This window comes from Arachis hypogaea, chromosome 11 (genome assembly GCF_003086295.3).
Source record: "Arachis hypogaea cultivar Tifrunner chromosome 11, arahy.Tifrunner.gnm2.J5K5, whole genome shotgun sequence".
NCBI classification, from domain to species: domain Eukaryota; kingdom Viridiplantae; phylum Streptophyta; class Magnoliopsida; order Fabales; family Fabaceae; genus Arachis; species Arachis hypogaea.
Window position 1 is genome coordinate 39,879,851 of NC_092046.1, and position 20,233 is coordinate 39,900,083.

A 20,233-nucleotide genomic window follows, 5' to 3' on the forward strand; every position below is an offset into this window, starting at 1 on the left:
CCATTCACACATCAATCAAGGATAATTCATAAAGGAGGTTTTTTAACACTGGAAGAGACAAAGGAATCCTTCAGGGAATATGAAGCTCTCCATCCAGACCAAATCCTAAAAAGAGCAGATAAAGCTCCAATTCAAACCCAGAGAACAGGGATAATTAGAAACATTCCTACAAGGGCTGAAATCAAGGATAAGAAAAGGGTCTGTAGATCAAATCTCAGAGAAACCCTTAACATAGTCCTGAATTGGACTGAAGAAAAAATGGCAATTTTGGGATATTATCCTATTGCCAAAGAACAGCTAACAAAGCTGGTTATATTTCCAGATGCTTCCCCATCTGACACCTATACAATTTTTCCAATATGCAGTAAAGAGATTTAAAAATATGATTGACAATGTAAATCCAAGGGATATATCCCTAAAATTTACAAACAGTCAACCTATTCTTAATGAAGAAGAAGAATGCTTGGTTCCAGCACACCAAGTAATATTCATGTCCGTCTTCCCAGGAAATTTTCAACCAATTGATCAGATTCAAGATTTAACAATTTACAGTCATGAAGGAAGGCTAGCCAGCACATTAGCAAGGGTCTTTGAAAGAACTCAAAAAATAACGAAGGAATCTCACACAAGGATTAATTATAAAAGTAGAAATACTCTGCTTGTGTCCAGTAAAAGAAATGAAATTGAAGAAAGAGAGATGAGAATCTTGGTGGAATTTGAATCAGCATTCTACAACTTATTTGGACTTTTAAAAAAGCTCCCTGAAGGGATAAAGAGGAATCTCTGCTATTTGATAAAAGACAGAGAAGACCACAAGTGCCAGCTATGTGCCTCAGAGATATCTGAAGAAAGCAATAATGAAACGGAATCAACCCACATGATAAAGGAAGAAGACAATGCATCTGAAGGTCACATGATAAAAGAGGAGGACAGTGCATCTGAAGCATCTCTCAACATTATTGCATAGTGACGTAAGCACTTAGGTCATAAAGCACCAACAATGTAGCTGGTGCAAGATAACAAACAATGACGTAAGCAATGACGTAAGCAATGACATCATAAGAAGGGTAAGGATGGGAATTGTCCATCAAACCCAACTATTATAAATAGGTTGCTTAGGCAATTGTAGAAGGCATCAGACAATAGAAAGCAGAAGGCTAAGAGTACTCATATGCTAGGAGAGCAAGGAGGAAGCTGCCGATGTGATTCTATAGTCTGAGGAAGAATTCCCTTAGGAAAAATAATTCTGAACTCCCCTCTGGAGTTAGTATCTACAATCTCCCCTCTGGAGATAAAAACACCTTATGTAAAATATACTAAATAAAGGAAGTTTTTCTCCAGAAAGGTACATCTTCATCCTAGTCTTTAAATTATGAATTATTTAGAAAGTTTAGAATTAACAGAAGAATCTGATTATTATAGATTAACTGCTTTATTAGATAATGAAAAACAGGCTGTTCTAAAAACAGAATTAAATCTCAAATCAAATGAAAACTTTAATAAACAAAATCTTTTAAAAGAAGTTTTTAATAGTAAAAATATAATATACTATGGAAAAATTCAACTTGAAGCCCCTATAAAGATAAAATCCGCCAATGGAGAACTTGAAATAGCTTTGATAAATGATGAAGAATTGAGTAAACAGATTGAGAAAATTAAGGATCAACAAAAAAATCTAAAATTGGATGGATTCATATTAGTACTATACAAGTCTTAATCAAATCTACATATATGAAAGGAATTAATTCACCAATAAGCTTAGCAATCTGTGACAAAAGAATTACTGATGACCCAATAGATCAAATAATCGGAATTGTCCATGGAAACTTGGAAAACGTAAATGTTAAATTCAATGCCCATCTTGGATATGCTATACCTTTATCAACTGAAAATCTTGGAAGATCTAAAGTTTGGCTTATAAATTTCACAGAAAGAATCTAATGGAACAAGATGATGAACCATTTTCAATTACATATGCAATAAATTATGCGTTAACAAATAGCCATCATAGTATAATATTTAAAAACAGAGAAAGAATTTATGTCGATGAATTATTTCAGAAAATTGTAAAAACAGAAATACCAAAATATAAAGCTATTGAAAACACGATTCTATTATTAAAAGAACCATCAGGAAAATTAGTTTCATCAAATTTTCAAATAAGAGAATCTAAAATTAATAACCCTTTAAGTTTATCTAAGTTAAAGATTAAAGAAAAAAATTCTGAAATAAAAGAATTAACAAAAAAGGTCGAAAAATTAAATGAAATCCTAAACACTAAATTATGAGAATAAATAAAGAAGAAATATATGTAACTTATCAAGACAAGAAACAAGAGCTCTTTGAAAGAGAAAATCGTTTGAATTATTTACAGTTCTCTGAAATAAATCAAAGAGCATTTGAAGCTCTAAAGATAATCTATGACAAGTTGAAAAGAGAAGTTGAAGAGTTAGAAAAATTAATAGAATCTCTAGAAAATAGTGATGAATCGATGATAGAGTTCGCGAAAATTCTAAAATAAATAATGAAGCATAAAAAGATAGAAAAACCAGAAAATAAAATAAAAAGAAAAAGGGGGGGGAAATTAAAAAGTAAAATAAAGGAGTATAAAAGGGAATTAAATAATCTTCAGATCGAAATTGATGACCTTTTAATAAAAAGGATAGAAATAAGAATAAATATAAATAAGTTAGAATTAAACTTAAAAAATTTATAAATGCCTGGAAAACCATATTATGACTTAAAAGAATTAAAGCTGTTGAAAGAAAAAATGGAGAATGAAGTCGAAAAATTAAAAAGATATTTAGAAACAACAGAAAGTGTAGAAATAAAAGAAGTTTTTGAGGATTTGAGAAATTATATTAAAGAAAAAGACAAATAGATAAAAGATTTTATATACAATAATCCATGCAAAAAAGAATATTATAAACTAAAACAAGATTGAAAAATTATAAAAATGAAATCAGAATTATAAATATACATCAAGGACTAGTAATAAATGATCATATAACAAATACAAGAGAAATAGTAGAAATGGTCAATACTTTAGATTATGAATTTGAAAATTATTTTTATCAAAATCCTTTAAATAAAGCACCACCAATTGAATCTATATTCGAAATAAAATATGAAGAGTTAATAGAAATTTCGAAAAAGAAATTAAAAGAAAAGTCGACTATAAAAAATTGATATCAGAGCCAAGTTAACGATTAATGGTAACACTTTCTCTTTAAGCAACACTTTTAGTGACACGCTTTTAAATCAATAACAACCACAAAATGAAAAACATCTTTAGAAAAAGTTAAAATTGGCAACTTTATCAGAGTGGCCACCATTTTCTATAATTCAAGGTTCTAAAAACCAGTTTAAATTGGTCGATCAGACCGATCCAATTAAAAACCATTAAAAATTTTTATTCGGATTATAAACAAAATCACTCAATTCAAAGTTTATATAGAACTAGAAAATTGGTCAGTTAAATCGAACCAAAAATCAATCAGTTTTTATTAAAGCCAATAGACGATATCGTTTCTTTTCTAGCTCTCCACCGAACTCTTCTTTCTTTTTTTTTTTTGTCCTCTTCATCCGTCGAGTTCAGTGTTTCAACCCTTTACACTGTGTTATGGAAGGTTGTTCAGTTGAGGAAAGAGTATGAAATGTTGCTGCTGCAATGTTTCCTAGAGCATGAATTATTACGCCACTGTAATATTTTTTAGCTATGTGCACTCGCATTATAGAGAGCTATATTTGAGCATTGGGATAAATCTAAAGTCCAAAAACTAAATTTTTTTTCTTCTCATTTATAAAATGGTGAAGTCTACCATTCCCTCTCTAAAATAAAGGATAAATTATCCCTTGTGATATATACAGTAATTATTGATAAATTATCTTTTTTATCATAATTTTAAGATTCACGTTGTCTTCTCTTTTCTTTATGTTTCTCTTAAAATTTAATAACAGTGTCATTTTCATTATCTCTACCAAATACACCTCTTCCCTAATTTAAAAAAAAAAAACTAATGCATTGGTGGGAACATGTTAAACTATTATATTGTCACAAAAATATTAAATTATTATTCAAATAACAATAAGACAAAATGAAGCAAGTATTTTAATATTCACATTCGTCTCAAATATTAATTAATTATTTTATTATTCATGCCATTAATTACCTACAAGAATTTTATTTATGGTGCAAATTCATATTTGTCATACAAACTCATATTCTCTTGCTTCTCTCCGAACGTAATATCTTCTAATACGAAAAAAAATCTTAAAAAGAAGAGAGGTAAAAAATTGATAGTTGTGCTCGTTGAAATTAGAGATTAAAAACGTATGAACAAGTTTAAAATCCTAACTTAATTGATTGGAAATGGTGATTCGATTTGAAAGGAATTAGAATTTTAAAATTGGAGAAAGAAGTGTATTTGGTGGAGATGATGAAAATGACATTGTTATAAAATATCAAGGGAAACATAGCGTCAATTGAAAAGAAAAGAGAAGATAACGTGAATCTTGAAACTCTAGTAAAAAAATAATTATTAATAATACATTGTATATATCACAAGGGGTAATTTACCCTTTATTTTAGAAAAGATACAGTAAAATTTACCTTAAAATATATTTTTTAAAAAATAGTATATTCCAATAGGCACGAGTGAAATTGTAAGAGCTTTTATAAAGAGTAAGTATTTACTATTTAATATATAGATGTGTTTGGACATAGTTATAATGTTTTAGGATTGTTTAAACTAAATATATTAAAAAAATATTTATTAATTATTTATTGCTAATAAATAAATATTATCAAAAAGACTTTTTTTAATTTTTGTTAATATTTATTTATTTGTTTTGTTTTTATCATAATTACTTTATTTTAAAATACTCATATATTACATCTAAATATTTAATTTAAATTAAATATATATTAAAAATTATAGAATATATAATACACTTTTTAAATAAAACCTTAGGAACTAACATACAATTACACTGACAAATATAATATTTTTTTGTGTGCTTAACCTTTGTATTTATAATATGTAATATATAATATCATGAATTATATATATATATAAACTTTGATTTTGATATTTTATATTTGAATTTTGTATTTTACTTATATAGGCTTATGAGATTTTGATTAAAATTGTATTTTTAATTTGTATATTTTTAGATTTTATATTAAAATATATTTATACTTTTATGTATTTATTTATAATTTTATATATTATTTTATTATAATTCAATTATTTCGATTTAAATCGGTTGAACTATTAAATTAATAAACTAATTTGTTCTAGAAATTATGCATTTTTTACTAACTTGGTTTTCGCCTACTCTAATGTACAGGATTTTGTGGATAACGTGGATTTTCTTAGGGAGTCCGAGGAAACTTTGACATAGTATTTTAAGATTGAAGTTGCTTGCGTCAGAGAATATGCCATCTTCCATTTTTTTTTTAGATGATTGGATAATTCAACAAATGTCTTAAATGAATGATACTTGATGATTTTGGCAATAGCCACGAAGTAATAGTTTTTCTCATGTACATTTTTATAGGGGTTAAGTACTGAAATCGTCCCTAACGTCTTGCGTGAAAATTAAAATCGTCCCCGACCTTTTTTTGTTATTAAAATCATTCTCAACGTTACAAAACATTATAAAATTGTCCTTTTCCACTTCAATTTTATTTTTTTACCATATTACCCTTCATTATTAATAAAAATAATTAAAAATAATATTAAAAAAATTAAAACAAACCCCACCCCCAAACCCCCTCCCCCTCCCTCCTCCCTCACTCCCTCCCCCTCCCTCACCCTCCCGTAACCCCCTCAGTCGACTGCCTCACCCCCCCCCCCCCACCCCTCAACCCTCACCCCACCCTCTGTCCCCTCCCACCCCTCAACCCTCCCCCCTCCGCCCTCCCCTCCCGTAACCCCTTCAGCCGACTGCCTCACCCCCACCCCTCAACCGACTGCCTCACCCCCCACCCCTCAACCCTCCCCCCTCCCCCCTCCCGTAACTCCCTCACTCACCCTCCCGTAACCCCTTCAGCCCACTCCCTCACCCCCTACCCCTCATCCCTCACCCATCACCCCACTTCCGACTCCCTTCACTCCCTCAGCTCACTCCCTCACCCCCTCACCCTCCCGCAACCCCCTCACCCCACTCCCGTAACCCCCTTCCCCAGAACCCACCACCACCCCAACTCAGAAAATCATAACTCAGAAAATCAAAATAATCAAAACTCAGCAATAATAATCAACAAATTCAGCAACAACAATAATCAAAACTTAGCAAAACTCAGCAACAATTCACAAAAAATTCAGAAATTCTACAACAGAGGAAGAAGAAGAAGAAGAAGAGTGGCAGATCACAGGCGGCAGGGCGGCGGTGCATGTGCGGCGATGCAGCGGTGGCGGCAACAGCGAAGATCGGCGGCGTCCGTGAAGACCGGTGGTGGCGGCGAGGACCCTTCCCCTTCCCCCTCTTCTTCCCGAAACCCCCTCCCCCTCTTCTCCCTTCGCGTTCCCTTCCCCCTTTTCCCGAGGAGCAGATCGGCGCAGGAGCGAAGAGCGGCGGCGGCAGCGAAGAGCGGCGGCGGTAATGAAGATCGGTGGCGGCGGCGAGGAGAGAAGAAGAAGAAGAAGAAGAAGAAGAAGAAGAAGAAGAAGAAGAAGAAGGTGGTGGTGGTGCAGTCGGCAGGCCGGCAAGGCGGCGGGCGACGGTGCGGCGGTCCCCTTCCCTCCCCCCTCCCCCCCCCTCCGCCCCCTTTTTCTCGCGCTCCCCCCTCCCCCCTTTCTTTCTCTCCCCACCCCCCTTCTCTACCCCCCTCTCTGTATCTTTCATTTCTTTTTATTTATTTTATATTATTTTATTTTATAATTATATTTATTTTATTTTATAATTTTTTTAATGAGGGGTAGTTTGGTAATAAAAAAAATAAAATTGGTAAAAATGATGATTTTAAAGCGTTTTTGAACGTTGAGAATGATTTTAATAACGAAAAAAGGTCGGGAACGATTTTGATTTTCACGCAAGACGTTAGGGACGATTTCAGTACTTAACCCTTTTTATAGATTTACTAATTTCAGTATTATTATTATTATTTGGAAAAAAGACATTAATTTTTGAATTTTTATTTCGTGGATAAATTCGTTTCTAAAAATCTAAAAATATAAAAACGCTCTTTATTATTCAAAATGCATGACGGATCAATTTTTTTGTGCAAAATGTTCCCTCATACGTAACGGAAATAGGTGATGTGGTGCTTAGTTGGCGTGTTATATGCCTATGTGGCGAGGCAGTATCGTTGAGGAAGCTTTGTGTGTCCGCTATGGAAAAAGTTTTGGACAAATAGGTCACTATGACTTAAAATAGCAACATTTGAGAACATTGACTATAGTCCTTGCGTTTAAACGTAATTCCAAAGAAGCCGATATGAATCCCATACAATTACTTGATGCCCTAGCATATATATGTATGATCTTTTTCCTCTATATAAAACAATTGATCTTCTCCGGTTATTCGTTTTCATGTAAGGTTGCACTAGTGAAACTTCATTGGTGGAGTTAACAGTGTCGTCTATACTGGTAAGTACCTTTATTGTGAAACTCATTGGGTTTATGCTTTCGAAAGTTATTTGCTATGCATGTCATGGGTTGGGGTTTTTGTATAATGTAGTTAGTGAGGGACATGGACGATGGGTTTGTGGGGTTTAGGGCTTAGGTAGGTGCTGATTTGCTAATGCTTAGTGCTAATCATGGTAGACAAATTTGGTAAAGTGTGAACTATCTGAGTATTTTGTGCTGAACAATGTTGCAGATAGACGATATTTTTGTGGTTCCTATTTTTTTTATCACGGGGGCTACTTTTCAAGGGTCCCTACTGGTGAGTTAGTTTACTTATATGGTAAAGTTGAAAGGTTTCTATCGATGGACTTAGATTTTGTAAATTTCGATGATTTGATAAAATTGTTCAAAGGACTAGGATATCAAGCATACAAGGAGGCATATTGGTATGATCTAAAGAGCAAAGATATAGAGTCAGGGATGCATGTACTGAGGGGAGATGCAGGAATCAACCAGATGCGTCAAGCTAAGATGAAAAACAAAGACACTGATGAGTTCTATATATTTTTCGATCATCCTATTGATGACCCGGAACTTGAAGATGGTGCTGGTAAGGAAAACGATGAGGTAGAGGAAGATGTCGTTCGTATTGAAGTGGAGGAATTAGATCAGTCATCGACTGAGCATAATAGTTACGAGAGTGCATATGATGAGCTGTATGCACCTCCACCTCCCCGTTATGAAAGTAACAGTGAGAGTGGGGAAGATGGTGTTGGTAGGACTATATCTAACAAAGGAAAGAGGAAACAAGTGCCTGATTCCTCTAAGAGAACCACTTGGCCCAAGAAGCAACCCAAGAAACAAGCAAGACGTGTGTCTCAGAGAACAAGGTCTAATGCAAGAAAGAATGGGCCTGCGCATGAGCCCGAGACAGGTGGGCCTGCAAGACAGCCCAATAGATCTAGGCCTGCAAGGGAGCTCAATAGAACTAGAGGAGCAAGGCCAGCACTTGTAGACTATATCAGTGATGTAGACACGGATGATAATGATATTGTATAGGAGTATGAGTCTGAGGAGCTACATACACCCGTTTCTTCTGAGGATAAGGGAAACAAACATCATTGGCCTGAGTTCAATGACCAATATAGTTTCAGAGAAGGAAGATTTGAGCTTGGAACAAGATTTGCTACAATTGAAAGATCCTTTATTGCTGAAGGCAGGAAGTTGGTTTGGATCAAGAATGACAAGAGAAAGAGTTAGGATTGGGTGCAAGGATGAAGAGTATCCTTGAATTGCCCACTTGTCTTATAATAGGCAATTACAATGCTTCCAAGTCAAGACTTATAGAAATGAGCACACTTGTGCCAAGGACCTTGGAAGTAATGCAGCTGGTCAACATTAGATCAGCAAAAAGGTGGAGAAAAGGATGCTAACACACCCGCTTATGACCACTCATGAAGCTATTGATTTTTGAGAGAAGACTTTGACCTTACTACGCATCCAAAGATGGTGTATAGAGCTATCAAGGAGGCAAAAGAGAGAATGATGGGCAATGAAAGGGAACAGTATGAAAAATTGAGGAACTACTTATTGGAGATACACAGAAGTAATCTTGGGTCTTCTACATTGCTAGACCTAACTCCTCAACCTCAAGCACCCCAATCCCCATACGTTTGACAAGTTGTATGTTTGTTACGAGGCCTATAAACTGGGATTTAAGAGTGGCTGCAGACTATTGATTCACCTGGATGGAGCATTTCTTAAAATCTACCATGGGGGGCAACTACTTCGGCCATTACACAAGATGCTAACAACCAGTTCTACGTGGTTGCATATACAGTTGCAAGATCTGAAAACAAAGAATCATAGAAGTGGTTCTTAACACTTTTACAAGAGGATATTGGTGATGTGAGCAACTACGGTTGAAATTTTATGTCGGACCAACAGAAGGTTATTTCCCTTTTTGTCAATCCTTATGTGTTCTGTGAGTCATTGAATGGATTATATTTATTTGTAAATTTGGATTATTTCCTTTTTATTAGGGCCTGCTACCTGCACTAAAAGAGGTAATGCCTAATGCACATGTCAAAAACTGTGTCATGCATATGTGGAAGAATTTCATAAACCGATTCAAATATTTGTATATCAGAGAAATAGTATGGACTGTGCAAAATGCACCACCATCTCTGAATTTAAGTCAACCGTGGAAAGAATGAAAGAAGTGAACAACGACGCTTGGGCCTACCTCATGAAATTTGATCCTGCTACCTGGATTAGAGCATACTTTAGCCATGGTCCCAAGGTCGACAATCTAACAAACAACATGTGCGAGTCATTTAACGCAAAGGTGTTGAAGTATAGATGCAAGCCGATACTTACAACGTGCGAGGAATTATAGTGCTATGTGATGCGGCGAATGGTTCAACACAAGAAAATGCTAGGGACTCATGAAGGAAAACTCGCACCAGTGCAAGAGAAAAGGCTAAAGAGGCTCATCAAACCAAGAAACAAATGGACAGTAGAGTGGATTGGTGATAACGAGCGCAAACATTTTGAAGTTACGTACAAGGGCTCTAAAGTCGATGTGGATCTGATCAAGCATAGCTGCTCATGTAACAGATGGCAACTCACTAGTCAGTCAAAGCCTGAAATTTTAATCATGCTGTGAATTTCAATTTTAATCATGCTTATACCATTTTATTATTGTCTTACTGTTGTCTTGCTGTAAAGGGATGTCGTGCATTCATGCTATAGCTGCAGTAAGAAAAAGACACGATAACCCTAATGATTATGTGCATCCATGGCTGTGTATGGAGTCTATTAAAAAGACATACGAATACTTCATCCAGCCAGTAACTAGTGAGGAATACTGGACACAGTCTGAGTATACTAAACCTGCTCCACCCATGTTAAAAAGGCCAATTGAACGTCCTAAGGTCCATAACAGACAGAAAGACCCAGCTGAGGTTGTCATTGATGGTGACAAGTTAAAGAGGAATTTCTATGTCATGTGTAGCAAGTGTGGTGAGAGGGGACACAACTACAAGACGTGCAAAGGGGCACCATCCAACCCAAACTGGAAGCCAAAGACGAAGAATCCATGGAAGAAGCCCAACGAATGCCTCTCACTTGTGGTGCTTCCATTGTCACAGTTAGCCCCTCAGGGAGAGGTACTACTTAGTTACTCAGGGATGTTACTGTCCCCCTGATAATAACTTCAGGGGTTTAGTTATCCATTTTAAAATTACTTAGGGTTTTATCTGTCTCCACAGTAATTCATTACGGTTTTAAACGTCTTAATTTATTATACGCTTCATTGAGACTGTTAACACTAAATGGAATTTTAGACTGGGGAGCAGAGTAAACTTGATGCAACCAACCCTCCTCATGTTGAATAGAATTCTAATAAACATTCATTTGCTAATGAGGTATCCTTTCATAGACTTTGTTGGCTTTTGTTTGTTGTTTTCGATGCATTCACAATTCTTTCGACCTTACTGCAGGGTAATCCGAATACAAACTTTTCCCCGATGTCTGAGTAAGAATCTGGACTTTCAGTAGCAGTGGCTGCAACACCATCAAGGCTTCCGCAAGTAACATTTAGGCCTCCCGCCCAGTCTTCATCATGGCTTGCTCCTAGGCAATTTAGACCTAAGCAAACCATAAGGAGGAAGCATGAGGCAAATAAACCCTCTCAACCTGTATCACCTCCCCAGCCTGAATAGCATCTGCCCTCTCCATAACAACCAACTACATCAGGAGCCTCTCCACAGGCTTTGGCATCAGCAGACAAAGCAACTCAACGGCTGTTTAAGTTCATCCCCACTCCAAGACTAAATAAGTCTAGTAGTTAACACTACATGTTTAGACTTTAGTTATGCCATCAACATCTTTTTTGGAAATAGTGTGATTTACAAACCAACTCTTTTTGGAAACAATGTGATTGTATAACTCGCAGGCTTAAGTTATGCCTTATTTTGGTAGTAGGTATGTTTAGACTTCTTTGATGACATTAACATCTCTTTAATGAGATTAATATATGCTTTACTTATCTAATCATATCTCTACAGATTATGCCATTAACTTGCTTAGGGCAATAGCTTCATATACATTTTTCATCACTTTGCTGGATATAGCATCGTTTAATACAATACTTTTGTCTAAAAAATATACAACTCTTGGGAACTCATCCCATACCTCATTACAATATTTTTTTGACCTACTTTTCTACTTTTCAGCCAATTTTGGCAATAACGGAAGCAAAAATTATACTAACCACTACAAGAATAATCCAATACACATTAACATTTTTTCCTCTCCAGATGCAACAGCTTCTTCTCCAAATCAGTTAGTCTCTGTTCTACTACTTTTTTTTCAAGATACACTTTCAGATCATCAACCTCGTTCTCAGTCATAAACTTGTCTTTGGCTCCTATTGTTGAAACATGGTCATCCAGCCATAAGAAGAACTTGTAATGACTGGAATTTTTCAACTGCATATTTATCATTCCAAAACAAAAATCACATAAACAATGTCCGTAAAATCAAACTCACTAAAACAAAATCACCAACTTACCTTAAAGAATGGACATCCAAAGAGCAATCTATTGGGGTTCGTCATCGTCCTCGATTTGTACAATATGGCATACACTCCACATTTACACGTCGGAGCAATCTCGTCTTTCTCCTCTCCAGCTTCCACGCATTTAACGGTTGACGGCAGTAGAACGCATCGTGTTCTAGATGAAGCTCCATCGCTGGCCATTGAACATTGCACAATACCACCACTCTCAAGCTCTCACAGAAATGACAACGGCAATGGCGACTGGGTTCCATTTGAAGACACAGGGCACATAAGCAAAACGACGTCGTCTTTTTATCCAGGGACGAATTTGTCCCTAACATCAATCGATCTTTACACCTGTACACCGTTACAGTGGAGGTCACCCATCAACACCAACTAAGCGCCACATCACCTGTCTCCATTACATCTGAGGGATCATTTTGCACGAAAGGACTGATCCGTCATGCGTTTTGAATAGTAAGGATGTTTTTGTATTTTTAGATCTTCAGGGACGAATTTGTCCACGAAAAAAAACTTAGAAACTAATTTGTCCTTTTTCCTTATTATTTTTATCTTTTAAAAAATGTTAAAGCACTTCTAAACTGTCGATTTCTAAAGAAAAATCTATATTGTTGAACAAAATCTTGCATAATTGCATTGCTAAAAAAAATACAACTGAGATGTCTAATAAGAGCAGGTACAATGTAAACTCATTGCGACTATGTTGGGTAAAGACAGAGAAAACTCAAGCTATCTGTTATGTGCCTTGTGGGTGGAGGTTGATGCAAATCCAAGAATTTCTTTTTGACAAAAAATTCTAAATGGTTCTGACAATTATCTCGAATGATAACGAAATGTTTAAGAAAAAAATATTTTTTTTATTCTTGATCTTTATTTTTGTGAGACTGATTAGTTTTTCTGTTAATATTTTTCTCTGTATTAATAGAATAAGCCTATATAGCATGTTAAACTGTTAATTTATCCATTAAGAACCAACTAGAATTGAGAGATTTTTTTGTTGTTGGAAGTCTCATTATTTTTTGAGAATAATTGTCAAAGCCATTTATTTTGATTTTGATTTTTTATTATTTTTTAAATACATTAGTTAAATTTACTGTGTAAAACTGAGAAATATTGGTGATTTTTAAATTATTTGCACTTATAAAAATTAAATAGAAAATATATTAGTGATTAACGTATCACATAAGCATGTTCTGAAGATACATTATTGAAGGAAAAACTAATCAGTCTCACAAAGTTAAATATTAAAGGTCGAAAATGGTATTTTTTTTATTGGTTGAAAATGCTTTTAGTCATTGTCATTCAACATTTATTTTTTTTACCAACTTTATCCTTTATTTAAGTTATTGTATTATTTAGGGTTAAGTTCGATTTTGGTCCCCAACGTAGAGGTCGAAAATTGGAATCGTCCCTAACTTTTTTTTTGCTACAAAATGGTCCCCAAAGTTTCAGTTTGTTTTAAAACCGTCCTTTTTACAAATTTTATTTTTTTTATTATCAAAGTACCCCTCATTAAAAAATTTATAAAATAAATATAAAATAAATAAAAAAAAGGAAAGAAAGGGTACAGAGAAGCGGGGGTGGGGCGAGAAAGAAAGGGGGGTGGGGCGCGACAAGGGGGGAGGGAGGAGGGGGGAGAGAAGGGGGACGAGCTCACCGCCGCACCGCCACACCGTCACTGTCCGCCCGCTGCCGCCACCTCTTCTTCTTCTTCTTCTTCCGCCATACCCGCCGCACCACCGCCCGCCGCCGCCTCTTCTTCTTCTTCTTCTTCTTCTTCTTCTTCTTCCGCCATACCCGCCGCACCACCGCCCGCCGCAGCCTCCCCTGCTTCACCACCGCCAGCGAGCATCCCTGCTTCCCCTCCCCTGCTTCACCACCGCCATACCCGCCGCTTCTTCTTCCTTCTTCTTCTTCTTCTTCTTACCGCCGACCCCACCGCCGCACCGCCGCCCGCCGCTTCTTCTTCTTCTTCTGTGAATTCTGTGAATTGAATTTTTTGTGAAATTTCTGAATTTTTTGTGAAATTTGTTGTGGAACATTGTTGTTGCTGAAATTTGAATTTGGAGTATTGTTGTTGCTGATTCTAGGTTCTTGATGATGATGATGATTTTCTGAGTTAAGTTCTTGTTTGTCTGAGTTTGAGTTCTGGATCTGAGCTTTGGGTTCTGATGAGGATGACGATGATGATGTTGATTTTCTGAGTTTTGGTTGGTGTGATGCAGATGGTGATGGAGTGGCAGTGGGTGGGGGTGGTGGTGGTGGTTCTGGTTCTGAGTTCTTATGATTCGATGATGATGATGATGGTGGTGGTAGGTGGTGGGTGGTGGTGGGTGTGGTGGTGGTGGTGCTTATGCTTGTGTTTCTGCTGGTGCTTTGCATGATTTTGCCATTTTGGGGAAGAAGGAATAGGGGCATTTTGGTCCGAAGGATGGTTTTAAAATAAACTGAAATTTTGGGGACCATTTCGTAGCAAAAAAAAAGTTAGGGACGATTTCGATTTTCGACCTCTACGTTGGGGACCAAAATCGAACTTAACCCTATTTTTTATAAAATTCTTATTATTTCTCTTTATATGAGTTTTTTTTATTCTTTATTATTTTTATTTTTTATTAACTTTTTCTTTGACATTATACACTTTTATAATGGTGATTTTTGTATATTATATTTATTATTATCTTTTTATAATATAATTTATTGATCTCATTAAGTAAAGTAAATTAAACAAAAAAATTAACCATAAATAATAATAATAGTAAAAACTTATAGCGTAATAAAAAAGAGTATTAAGGATACTAAAAATATACTATGTAAAAAACATGAGTAACGCTATATGTACACTAAAATCAGCTATCAAAGTCAGCCACTAGTATAAAATATATGTTGGAATATAAATACACATTAAAAATAAATTAAACCACACATGCATTTATACACAAATACATTGGTGACTAATTTTAATGGCTGATTTTAGTGTACAAATAGTATTTTTGAAAAATATATCAGAAAAAAGTATAAAAAAATTAAACATGTATAAAAAAATAATATTATAATTTAATGTCATATCCTTTTTAGTAATTATTTATCTAAAAGCGATTTTAACTAATATTATCCAAATAATATTTATTTTATCAAAATCAATTTTGGTATAGGTTGCCAAACATAAATCATGTTGACACAAACTTACTTTTACCCAAAATCAATTTTATAAAATCACTTTGATTCAAAATCAAGTTTAACAAACCACAATCCAAACACACACTAAACTAAATGAGTAAAGTATCGTTTTTGTCCCCAACGTTTGGGGTAAGTCCTATTTGTGTCCCTAACGTTTAAATCGTCCTATTTGTATCATTAACGTTTATAAAAGTGATTCAATGTTATCCTACTATCAATTATACTAACAAATCAGATTATATTTTTTAATTATTCTCACTTGGATGTGTTCGATTTTAATATTATATCCACTATTTGTGTTTAGATTCAATTATGTCCCTAGAAAAGTGAATTATGTAAATGTTGTAGGGATTAGTTTCAACATTTGATGAGCTATTTTTCGGAGTACATCATCGATTCTATCCCAGACACTTGTATTCTAACTTCAAGAAGAGATTTTTAAAACTCAAACTAAAGCACTCATGTGTGTAATTGACGGCAGGATAACATTGAATCACTTTTACAAACGTTAGGGATACAAATAGGACAATTTAAACGTTAGGGACACAAATAGGATTTACCCCAAACGTGGGGACAAAAACGATACTTTACTCCACACTAAATTATCAAAGGAAAGTTTATTAAACTCTTCTCATTTTTTTATTTACAATTCATTTTATAATATTTGTCATCAAGGAGGGGAGAGGATTGTTGAATTTAAAAAAGGGTTAACTACCAAAAACTCCCCCAAATTATTCAAACACTGACAAAAATGCACCCGAATTTTACTATCGACAAAAATGCCTTTAAATAATTTAAAAATACAACAAAAATACCCAACAATAAATATATATTTTTAAAAAATACCTTAGAGATTGAATTTTGATGCAATTTTTTGCAAGCATGATTAGAAAAATGAGATATTATTATTCTTAAAATTTGGTAATTTTTTGCTGAATATATATTTTTTGTGAGTTTTTAAAAGTATTATTGGTTGTTAATAAAAAAATACAAATAAATTATATACTTAACAAAAAATCACCAAATTTTAAGGATAATAATATCTCATTTTTTTAATCATGATTGTAAAAAATTACATCAAAATTCAATCTCTAATGTATTTTTTGATAAATACATATTTAATGTTAGATAATCTTGCAAAAAAACTAACATTAAATATGTATTTCTCAAAAAATACATTAGAAATTGAATTTTGATGCGATTTTTTGCAAACATAATTAGAAAAATGAGATATTATTATTCTTAAAATTTGGTGATTTTTTGTTAAGTATATATTTTTTTGTGATTTTTTAAAAGTATTATTGGTTGTTAACAAAAAAATTATTAAAAAATAATGTACTTAACGAAAAATCACCAAATTTTAAGAATAATAATATCTCAATTTTATAATTATTTTTGCAAAAAATTGCATCAAAATTCAATCTCTAAGGTATTTTTTGAAAATATATATTTACTGTTGGGTATTTTTATTGTGTTTTTAAATTATTTAAAAGTATTTTTGTCGATAGTAAAATTTGGGTGTATTTTTGTCAACGTTTGAATAATTCGAGGGCATTTTTGGTGGTTAACCCGTTTAAAAAATAATAACAAATTAAGTGATGATGACTAAACATTATTATTGGATTAAAAGTCCAATTATGTGGGTGATTAGGTTTGTCTATTGTGCAATAATTTACAGAAACCAAACATGTCTAATGACAAGCAAACAAGATCCAATGATAGTCTAGACCCATGATAAAAGAAATCAGCTCATTCACTCATTCATGGCCCATGAAAATAGTTGCAATCAAAGGAAGGAAACTTCGGCTTTTTTATTAAAATAAGTAAAAATGATACATTATTTCTTCAAATACGCATGGATGAAAATATTTGCCAAAATACGCAGCACCATTTCACAGCAATCATACACGAAATGGATTTTGCCCCCATGTCACTTTAATCCCCCACGAAATGGCTGAAAAAAAGACTGACAAAGCTGTAGCTGATGCTAACTCCCCTCTGGCAGCCACGAAATGGGCCATATCCGGGGCGGCGCCAGCGAAATGGAGACCTCAGGTGAAGCGACCACGAGATGAGGCACTTCGTGGGTGACAGACGCGAAATGGCGACCTCGGTTGCGGCGCCAACGAAATGGCCATGTCAATGGTGGCAGGCACGAAATGCATGGGGAGTTGATGAAGGCTGCAATTTTCAGTGCGTCAGTCCCGTACAAGCATGCATTGGTTGCATGGGGAGGCAAGGTTGGGGGTGCTGAAATGGTTTGTGTATTTAAAGGGGGGGGGGACCAAGTATTTCATGCAATGAAAAATAGTGGAAGAGAGGGTTGGGTAATGCAAACCGTGGAAGAGAGTTGGAAAAAAAAAAGTGAGTGTTGACTAGTGTTTTTGTATTGTGGCTTGAATATAAAAGTGAGACATGGGGGATGATAGTGGTATGAACGTGGAAGAAAATCTTAATCGGTTAGACGAAGTGCATATTGCCGCACATTTGATTCATAAGGTAAGTGTCACGTGTGGTTAATATTGTTATTAGTCTATATCCTTATTTAATATTTGGTAGTGTAAACTTAAGTGTGGCATCTCTGTTTCGGTGTTGCAGCCCGCACGTGTTCTGACGTCGCATGGCACACTTGTTGATGTTTTCACGTCGGAGCCGGTGGATCCAAGCATGGATCTCAGGCGGCAGAGACTTGAACCTTATTTACGACGAGCAGGATTCTATTATGCGTCCTTAATAAGGCGTTTTGAGTATGACAATCCGCTGATAAGTGCATTTGTTGAACGATGGCGACCCGAGACGCACACCTTTCATCTTCCGTGGGGCGAGTGTACCATAACACTAGAGGATGTGGCTATGCAGTTAGAGTTACCCATTGATGGCGAGCCTGTTAGTGGAACTCTTAGGTCATGGAGCAAGTTTCACCAGAGAGATATATGGCAATGGTGCGAAGAGCTACTCGGTGATGTACCACCCAGACATGTTGGGACAACTAAGTATAACATAAGGCTGAAGTGGATTAGAACTCGTCTTCAGCAGATGCCGCTGGATGCTGCAGATGATGTCATGATCCAGTATGCACGTTGTTACATTCTGTATTTGTTGGGCGGCGTGCTATTACCGGACAAGGCCAACAACACAGTCCATGTACGCTACCTACCTTTGCTTGCCGATTTTGATGGTATCAGCAGTTATAGTTGGGGGAGCGCATGTCTTTGTTGGCTATATCGAGCCATGTGCTTGGCAACAGATTACACCGTCGAAAGTATGGGTGGCTGTCATACTTTATTAATGTCGTGGATTTATTATAGGCTATCGTTCTGGGCACCAGATGTGACGACTCCGCATACTTTTCCCTTAGCTACTAGGTGTGGTAATTTTTGTCATATCCTTCTAGCTTTACTTACATCATAGATTTTCCTTCGCTGTTTACTTTACGGTTTATTTGCACGTACTGGCTTTGCATCAGGTGGGCAGGAAAGAAGGGACACAATGACTATGCTGAGCAACGCCTTCTCAGGCACCGCCTCAGGTTGGACAACCTTCAAGTGGACGAGGTGCGGTTTATGTTCTATTTGGTTTTCGGATATGGGTATGCCTTTAAACCTTTGGTTACGTTATTTTCCGCTTTTTGCAGTTTAATTGGATGCCGTACATGGATTCTCGTATTCTGTCGAGAGTGCCTGCTGAATTTCTTGGCCATCCTCATGGAGACATCTATCACTCGGTTGTACCCTTAATATTATTCCGGTGGATTGAGATTCTAAATATCGACAGGGTATTGCGTCAGTTTGGAGGAAGACAAGGACCGCCGAACCCTCCGTTGAATATCGACACATTCCATCGACAGTCGGCCCGAAATGACGATGGGTGGTGGCCCATTCGTTTGTCAAGTTGGTTTGAGGTTTGGGCTAGTCGCCGAACCGAGGCATATCGTCTGCACATTGATCGGGCTGACACCTTGCGTCCTAGTATGGATTACTATAGATGGTACTGTGACAGGACCCGTAGGTTTCTATCTGCCCCGGAAGCATTACATGATCCGCGGACGGATGACATTCCTCCTAGAGTACCTGTAGAGTATGGAAGAGCACCGGTGGTTAGGTTACCTGATGTTCCACAAGACCGTAGGCGCCGACGAACGCGACAAGCAGGACATCAACAAGCTTCCGGGATGGGGTGCGAGGAGGCACAGTTTCCCGAACAAGATCGGCCACAAGATGAGCCCGAGGTCGGATCACATCATTCACAGCAACAACCTCATCCTCACGGAGATTTCTACTACCCTCAGCCACCTTCCATGCAGCAATTCATTCCACAACAGAGTAGCTATGAGGTCGGTGGATCATCCCAGGGGGGTGGCACACAGGACTTGATTGATTCCATGGATAGAGTTGGTTGGACGAACTTCTCTTCCTTTTTCGACGGCTTGGACCATTTCATACCTCAGCAGCCGTCACCCCACACACCCACAGATCTTAGTCTTGCCCTTCCACATTCGAATACCGATCCACAGCCCATACTCGGGGGGAGGAGATCCGCATCTATCGCCGACACCGCAGTGTCATCTCTGCGTCCAGTTTATGATGTCTCCTTCATGCAGGGCCGACGTCTTTCATTCGCAGGGGCTGATCCTTCCATGGAGGATGAGGACACAGGCCGTCCCCAGCGTGACATTCGACCACCTTCATGTGGTACAAGTGGCAGACTGGGTCACGACCATCGTTAGTGGAGTCTATGTTGTATTCAGAGTCATGTGCTTTTTACTCCCATCTCATGTTGCATGTAATTTAAGTTCCGTATGTTTAGTTTTTCTCTGTTTTATTTAATCGTCAGTGCTTGTTAGATGCATCTCTAGGGTGTGAATGTAAGTTATTCAAAGGTTGTGGTACTTAAGTTT